General features: G+C 45.9%; 2 pseudogenes; both read left to right on the top strand.

The window, feature by feature from the left end:
* Positions 1 to 571: 571 nt before the first annotated feature.
* Positions 572 to 723, top strand: LOC142358158 (5.8S ribosomal RNA; annotated as a pseudogene).
* Positions 724 to 2,408: 1,685 nt separating this feature from the next.
* LOC142358159 (large subunit ribosomal RNA) overlaps positions 2,409 to 7,483 on the top strand; it is a 7,111-nt pseudogene continuing 2,036 nt past the window's right edge.

Genomic DNA, 7,483 nt, shown 5'->3' with positions numbered 1-7,483 from the left:
GTATTATGTTGCTTCTAGTAGGCTAAGCGCAAGCCGAAACATCAACATGTGAAAGTCGTAGAATTTTGCAATCAAACTGTGGCTAGTACTGTGATGTTACTAGTAACCTTTTCTTACGTCATATGGCCAAGAGAGCATTTGAAGGCGAAACTTCTGCATGGGGAAGCTGCATCATGAACAAAAGTTTATATCGAGTATTATGTTGACGTTAGTAGGCCCTGGCCGAAAGCGCAGCATGTGAAAGGTATAGATAAAAGTTATCGTTGCAGTCAGTACTGTGTAGTTACTAGTAGCTGGATTTAAGCTCGAAGTGAGACACTGTTGGTGAAACTTCATCATGAGAACGTCACAAGCTGATCACGCTCTATGATATGACTAGTATTATGTTGCTTATAGTAGGCTAAGCGCAAGCCGAAACATCAACATGTGAAAGTCGTAGAATTTTGCGATCAAACTGTGGCTAGTACTTTGATGATGCTTGTAGCCAACCGAATTGGTTGAAAAGCCCAATAAGTAAGCTAACTTGGGAGAGCTTGTTGGAAACCAAATGCTACTAGATTGGTCCAAATACATCCTTCAACAGGGGATCACTTGGCTCGCTTTACGAAGAGGAGCACAGCTATATGTGTTAATTCGGTATGAATCGCAAGATTTGTTTACCGACCTCTCTAACGCAAAAGGCGGTCTCGGCTTCGGCTGTTGACTGCGTCCGATTCAGGGTTATATAACTCTCGATTGAACACATTGATGTTCTATTGTTGGTGCTTCCAATAAAATTGGAACACTTAAAGCAGAACCGATTCAAATAATAGCATTCTGATCAATGATTGCATTCCTTGATCAAGAACTGCTGGAGTCATTGTGATGGCGAATTTTCTTCATAAGAAAATTGCAAAGAGACGGAACTTAATGAGACTAGTATTATGTTGTTTCTAGTAAGCGGAAGCTGAAACAGCAACATGTGAAAATCAAGTTTTGTTCAATGATCTCGAGGCGATAAGTACTATGAAGCAACTAGTAGCCTAAGCATGACTCAGATTTGAGACAGTCAAAAAGACTGGCGAAACTTCTTCACATGAAAGTTACATAGAGAACTACAAATGTATACAGCGAGTATTATGTTGTTTCTAGTAGGCGAAAGCTGAAACATCAACATGTGAAAGTTGTCTGCAAACTGTAGAACGATATGTGATTAGTACTGTGCTGTTACTAGTAGCCAGTCTGACTGTAGAAGCCAAGACAAAGGGAAACTAATGCATCTGAAAAGGACAAGTTATGGAAAGGTATGCACGATAAGTATTATGTTGTTTCTAGTAAGCGGCAGCTGAAACATCAACATGTGAACGTCGTTGTGTACAGTAACCTAGAACTATATAGTCCTTAGTAACGTGCATTTACTAGTACCTGTAATTGGTATTCAGACTCAGGCAGTTTGGAATAGTTTGGCAAAGATGCACCAGAGAAAACTGGGATTTGATACAGAAATTGTTGAATACAAGTATTATGCTGCTTCTAGTAGGTTGAATCCGAAACATCAGCATGTGAAAATTGAAAACATTTCTGGTTCGAATTGTCACAAGTATTTGGTGATCTGAGTAGCCAAACTCACTACAACGCCAATTGAAGGCAAAAATTCTCAACGGGAAAAGCTATTCTCATTGAATGAGCTAACAAGACGAGTATTATGTTGCTTCTAGTAGGCGAAAGCCAAAACATCAACATGTGAAAGTCTTGCTGAACAAATTTAATGTTGTTGAGCTCAGTACCGTGTGAATTAGTAGCCATAATTGGCGAGCGAAAATTGAACTGGCGAAACTTCGTCTTTGGAAAATTGCAGATGCCGAGCACTTATTTTGCAACGAGTATTATGTTGACTGTAGTAAGCGAAAGCCGAAACAGCAACATGTGAAAGCTGTTGAAATTTGTGGTCATTTTGCAATAAGTACAAGGAGTGTAACTAGTAGCCAGGTCAAAATTTGGGATAAGAATGAGCAAAAATTCTGCATGAGAACAGTTGAAATTATGAAACTAAATTACAAAGACTAGTATTATGTTGTTTCGAGTACGCGAAAGCGGAAACATCAACATGTGAACGTTTGTAACGAAGTTTCGTTAATTTTCAGCCTAGTACTGAGCAAGAACGAGTAGCCTCATCTCTCCAATCCCACGCAAAATGTAGTGAAATATGTGAGTGAACCTTATTCACGGTGAGGGTTTCCCGAGGTCTGTATTGCAGCGAGTATTATGTTGCTTCTAGTAAGCGAAAGCTGAAACAACAACATTTGAAAGTTGGAATTAATGACTGAATGGAAACTTCGACCTGTGTTTGATAGTAGTAGCGAACAAAACTGCTGAATCGGTTTCTGTCTCATATTGGTCAGTGAACCAATTAAGAGACAATCAACTACATAACCTGAATTGGGCGAGAGAACCCCCTTAACTTAAGCATATCAGTAAGGGGAGGAAAAGAAATCAACTGAGAATCCCTTAGTAATGGCGAATGAACAGGGAAAAGCTCATCGGGAAGAGAAATGGCAACATTTCTCGGTGTCCGGTATGGTTTGATGCTAGACTGGTGAATTTGTCCTGATGTCTACTGGAAAGTAGCATCAAAGAAGGTGAAAATCCTGTAAAGGTCATTTTCGATACCAGTCATAATGGCTCATTCCTATGAGTAGAGTTGTTTGAAAGTGCAACTCGAAGCTGGAGATATGTCTCTCCAAAAGCTAATTATAAAGCGAGACCGATAGTAAACAAGTACCGTGAGGGAAAGTTGAAAAGCACTCTGAAGAGAGAGTGAAAAGTACGTGAAACTGTTGAAGGGGAACTGGAGTGAGCGTTACCATACTCAATGCCTTGATATTATATTCTCGGCTACCGAGTAGTGTAGTTGTCGTCTTTTGGCAAATCTTGTTAATGAATCGAGCAGAAGTTTTCCTCGGAATTCTTCTTGTTGATTCTAAACAAAATGAGATAAATTGATCTTGATTGCCTGTCTGACCTCAACTTCCTATTCAATGCTCTCTACAGCCCGTCTTGAAACACGGACCAAGGAGTGTGAGTTGCTTGCAAGTGTTGTCGCTCATTGAAAGCGCACACGCGAAATGAAAGTGAACAGTGTAATTTTTATGAATTGCACTACTTTGTGTGGTGAGGGCGCCGATTCGGTGTCCCGCAACCACGGACGGTTTTGCTCTTATTGCATGACTGATCCAGAGCAAGTAGCACACGACCCGAAAGATGGTGATCTATGCTTGGGCAGGGCGAAGCCACGGGAAACCATGGTGGAAGCCCGAAGCGGTTCTGACGTGCAAATCGATCGTCTGACCTGAGCATAGGGGCGAAAGACTAATCGAACCATCTAGTAGCTGGTTTCCTCCGAAGTTTCCCTCAGGATAGCAAAAGCTTGAGCAAGATTGAAAAATCTTCGCAAAGCAATTTCATCGGTTAAAGCGAATGATTAGAGGAATGGGGGAAAATTTTTCCTTCACCTATTCTCAAACTATAAATCGGTGAGATGTCCTTGTGACTTAATTGCACTTGGACTATGAATGCAAGCTTTTTGTGGGCCGCTTTTGGTAAGCAGAACCGGCGATGTGGGATGAACCAAAAGTTGGGTTAAGGCGCCTAACTACTTGCTCATGAGTCACCACAAAAGGTGTTGATTGATACTGACAGCAGGACGGTGGTCATGGAAGTTGAAATCCGCTAAGGAGTGTGTAACAACTCACCTGCCGAATCAATCAGCCCTGAAAATGGATGGCACTAGAGCTCGTGGCCTATACCCAACCATGAATATCAATATCTAACGCAAGTTAGATTAGAGAAAAAGAGCCTCACCAGCTCAAAAATGATATTCATGTGTAGGAGGACACATTGATTGCGCTAAAGTATGCACGCAAGTGTATGCGCGAAGCGATCAATGGAGCAGATCTTGGTGGAAGTAGCAAGTACTCAAATGAGAACTTTGAGGACTGAAGCGGGAAAGGCTTTCATGTGAACAGCGTTTGCACATGAGTTAGTCGATTCTAAAAGACAGGCTAATGCCAAAGTCTTGAATAGTGGTTTCTTGAAAACTGCTGAGTCTCGAAAGAGCATCGGGTTAAAATTCCCGAACTTACTCTCCTGGCATTGAGACGGCAACGTCATTGAGGTCGAACTTTGTCATTGGGACCTTGGGGAAGAGTTATCTTTTCTTTATAACACGTTGTAGAGTCCTTGGAATTGATTCAATCAGAGATAAGGCTCGAAGCGTGCAAGAGCACAGCAGCATTTGCTGTGTCCCAATTGTTCCTGGTGGCACATAAAAGTTTGGCTTAGCAGATGTCAGGAGAGTGAATCGTACCGATTACCGCATCAGGTCCCCAAGGTGAAAAGCCTCTGGTCTTGGAACAGTGTAGATAAGGGAAGTCGGCAAAATAGATCCGTACCTTCGGAAGAAGGATTGGCTCTGAGGAGTGGGTGTAACAAGCCTTTAGTTTGACGCTTCGGTCTGCTAAAGCGTGCGATGGCCTTCGGGTTGTTGGCGTTTGGTTTGACTGCTAGCTGATATGCTTTAGGTCTATTCTGTTGCACAAAAAACACTCGAACTCTGAACTGGTTCGGACAAGGGGAATCCGACTGTTTAATTAAAACAAAGCATTGCGATGGCTGGTGAAACGGTGTTGACGCAATGTGATTTCTGCCCAGTGCTCTGAATGTCAAAGTGAAGAAATTCAAATAAGCGCGGGTAAACGGCGGGAGTAACTATGACTCTCTTAGTGATGATTAGTTGACTGTGTGCAACCTCCACGAGGTCTCGCTGGAAACTGCCATTCGTGGCTGAGCTAAGCACACCATCAATAGTCCCCGGAATGGACAAACCTTAAAAACTTGCCCAGTGGAAGGAAAACCACTCAACAAACCACGGTTTCGGAGTCATACCAAAACAAAGACTGTCCGTGGAAGGCAAACCACTAAAACCACGGTTTCGGAGTCACACCAAAACAAAGACTGTCCGTGGAAGGCGAACCACTAAAAACCACGGTTTCGGAGTCATACCAGAACAAAGGCTGTCCGGTGAAGTGTGCTGACCACCTTAAAAGTTCGCCAACCACTTTGGGTAAAACCAAAGTCTGTACCTCGGTACAGTAGTCCCAACGATGAAGACAATCAATGAGAAAGATCTGGCCTCAGCCAGACAAGACAGTGTGAGCACCAGTAGTTGTGGAGACGTGGCCTCCAAGTGGACCTGCGACATCTGCGGACAGGGTCCGTTCAGGAGTGAGCTCGGCCTGAAGCAGCACAAGACCAGAAGTCACAAGTCAGGGGCATCACAGACGAAAGCATCACAGGGAGCACATGCGGGCAGGGCTCCCACCCAGGAACCCGTGAGTGGCCAAGCAACAGCCCCCAACTGGTGCTGCTCAATCTGTGGTGCTGGACCCTTCAAAGGACAGACTGGTCTCTCACTTCACACCAAAAGCAGGCACCCAGATACATACCACCAGATGCAGGCCCAGAAGACAGGCAGATCTAATGCAAGGTGGACTCTTGAGGAAATGGCTCTGGTCAGAGACGCGATGAGGGGCCTTGATCCTGCATCCCAGAAGCAAGAGAATGAGCAACTGGCAAGACTGTTCCCCCATCGATCCGCTGAGGCATTCAAGGGCTTGAGAAAGAACCAACAGTTTGTGGCAATGGACAGATGTGGCTACAAACCCTTGCACAAGAACCAGGGAAGAATGGGGGACAGAGGGCTCACAAACATCCTAGACGATCCAAGAAGGGCATGAGACGGCACCAGTATGCAAGACTGCAGGCTCTTTACAGACGTGACAGGGCTAAGGCAGCGGCATCAGTGATGGATGGGTCATGGGAGAAGTTTGGTGAGCACAACCCCATCACCGACAAGACAGGGTTTCTTGATGCTTGGCAGCAGCTCCTTGAGACGGAAGCAGAGACAATAGACCTAAGCACAATCAGCGGTCAGGGTTGGGTCACTCCAATCACCATCGAAGAAGTGGCCAAGTGTGTGCAGACCATGGGACAGACAGCTTCTGGACCAGACAGGGTGAGCAGGAAGACGGTGACTTGCATCCCCTTCAAGAAGTTGGTCTCCCACTTCAATCTCTGGCTGCTGGCTGAACATCTACCCGAGTGGCTCCTTAGTGGAAGAACAGTGTTCATCCCCAAAGTGGCAGGGTCTCAGGAACCAATGGACTTCAGACCCATCACAGTGGCAAGTGTACTGGCCAGGGTGTTCCACAAGTGCTTAGCTGCACGACTTGAGGACCTAGACGACAATATCAGACAGAAGGGCTTCAAGAGGGTAGATGGGACGGCAACCAACTCTCTTCTGCTGCAGGGCATTATCAGTGAGGCAAAGACACAGAGACGGGGACTCAAACTGGCCTTCATAGATGTGAAGAAGGCCTTTGACAGTGTGACCCACAAGGCCCTGGCAGAAGCAGCACTAGAAGCAGGCATAGACCCCAAGATCCTCAGATACATCATGAAGGGCTACAAGAGACAGGGCACAACTCTGGAGATCGACGGAGCAAGACGCTTGGTGAAGCCATCCAAGGGGGTCAGACAGGGGGATCCCATCTCCCCAATCCTATTCAACCTTGTGATGAACAGGGTGCTGAAGACTCTACCCCAAACGACTGGAATCCAGATGGGCTCAGAAAAGCTGAATCACCTCGCCTTTGCCGATGACGTTGTGTTGCTAGCTCAGACGCAGACAGGGCTTCAGGACTCTATCAACAGACTGGAGACAGGGCTGGAAAGATGTGGTCTCTCTCTCAATGCCAAGAAGTGTGCAACCCTAGATGTGGACACAGTGCCAAGGGACCGACAGATAGTGATAAACCCTAACACAGTGTTCAGCAGCAGGGCAGGAGGTCTCCCCGTGATGACAGCAGAGTCCTTCTACAAGTACCTGGGCATTGAGACAGGGGCATATGGTACGAGGACAAACACCATCAAGAAGCTGGAGAAGAAGCTAGATGACCTGAGAAGAGCCCCCCTGAAACCACAGCAACGAATCTGGATACTCAAGACCTACTGCATACCCAGTGTGTACCATCAGCTAGTCCTTGCAAAGACAACGAAGCAGGTCCTGGGAGGCATTGACAGGGTCATCAGGAGGACGGTGAGGCAGTTCCTAAGATGGCCCAAAGACACCCCAAAGGAAATGTTCCATGCAGACGTTGACGATGGAGGACTGGGCATACCTGAGCTGCAGAAGAGGGTACCACTGATGCAGGAATCCAGACTGACGAGACTAATGAGAGACGAGGACCCAGCAGTGGCAGCCCTCACCCAGACAGTGTTCTTCAAGAAGTTGCTGGAAAGCATAGAAGCAGCAAGGCCTACCGTTGACAGTGTGACCCCACATAGCATAGCAGAGCTCAGAATCAGACAGGGAGACAGGTTGCACACCACAGTAGATGGGGCTGGACTCAAGACTGTGCGACAGTGTGGGGGTCATGGGATCTTG

Source organism: Convolutriloba macropyga, unplaced genomic scaffold (assembly GCF_964194025.1).
Source record: "Convolutriloba macropyga unplaced genomic scaffold, txConMacr16.3 SCAFFOLD_1428, whole genome shotgun sequence".
Classification (NCBI taxonomy): Eukaryota; Metazoa; Xenacoelomorpha; order Acoela; family Convolutidae; genus Convolutriloba; species Convolutriloba macropyga.
This window is presented reverse-complemented; position numbering and strand designations above follow the sequence as displayed.